This window comes from Dipteris shenzhenensis, unplaced genomic scaffold (genome assembly GCF_047967505.1).
Source record: "Dipteris shenzhenensis isolate YYH24624 ecotype China unplaced genomic scaffold, Dip_SZ_1.0 scaf0129, whole genome shotgun sequence".
In the NCBI taxonomy this organism is placed as follows: domain Eukaryota; kingdom Viridiplantae; phylum Streptophyta; class Polypodiopsida; order Gleicheniales; family Dipteridaceae; genus Dipteris; species Dipteris shenzhenensis.
In genome coordinates, this window is record NW_028239435.1 from 55,225 (window position 1) to 56,162 (window position 938).

At 44.9% G+C, this 938-nt stretch overlaps 2 non-coding genes across 2 annotated transcripts; both read left to right on the forward strand.

The window, feature by feature from the left end:
* Positions 1–282: 282 nt before the first annotated feature.
* On the forward strand, positions 283–356 carry TRNAP-UGG (transfer RNA proline (anticodon UGG)). The gene has a single exon. It is a non-coding gene; the product is annotated as a tRNA-Pro (tRNA).
* Positions 357–588: 232 nt separating this feature from the next.
* TRNAW-CCA (transfer RNA tryptophan (anticodon CCA)) lies at positions 589–662 on the forward strand. Its single transcript has one exon. It is a non-coding gene; the product is annotated as a tRNA-Trp (tRNA).
* The last annotated feature ends 276 nt before the right edge of the window (positions 663–938 follow it).

A 938-nucleotide genomic window follows, 5' to 3' on the forward strand; every position in this document is an offset into this window, starting at 1 on the left:
CAACACGGGGGCCGTGGAAAGATAAATTTTTACATCTTGCATTGTGAATTCTCCTTCGTTTTTCAATCGACTAGGAAGATGATGTGTCTCTTCCAGTATTTTTACCACGACCAACCCCAGTAAGGGAATCGGATTCTTCCGGTCTGGGAATGATTCGGAGGCGACATCCTCTCGGGACATGGTTACTTCTTAAGTGGGTAGTCAAGTTCTGTGGCTATCAGTTATAATTACTTGGATCACGCGTCTCAATACCGAGAATGCCAGTCGGAGATCGAGACCAATAGGGATGTAGCGCAGTTTGGTAGCGCATTTGTTTTGGGTACAAAATGTCGCAGGTTCAAATCCTGTCATCCCTATTGTTCCCCGTACATCCCAAAATGATATTGGTGAGAAATTGGTGACAAGAGAAATCCATCTGGGTAGATTGTTTGTGTTATTCAACTGATTCCCCCACAAGAGACATTCCATTTATCTTCCTCTCTCCTGGTCGGTGAAAGAACCACTCCGATTAAGAGTCTGATTCTATTCCCGTGTCCGGATGTCCGCAGATTCTGATTAGAATGGAAACTGGCTTACGTGGGGAATGGAGCGCCCTTAGTTCAGTTCGGTAGAACGCAGGTCTCCAAAACCTGATGTCGTAGGTTCAAATCCTACAGGGCGTGTTTCTCCGACTCAAGTCGGTATCAGCTGGTTCGACCAATACCCACACATACTAAGAATTTGCATTTCCCGATCCCTCTGGATTACCAGAGAGATCTTAGGAATGGGAGAAGGATATGGCAAATGAGTCTCCGTCTTCTACCGAATATCTAGTTGGTCGCCACGTCGATATTGCAAATATGCAGTTACAAATAATCCAGCTAGAGTTATTGGGATCAAACCCAACACAATTCCGGATAGCAGTGCTTCAACCATTTGGGTTCACATACATTTAGTAA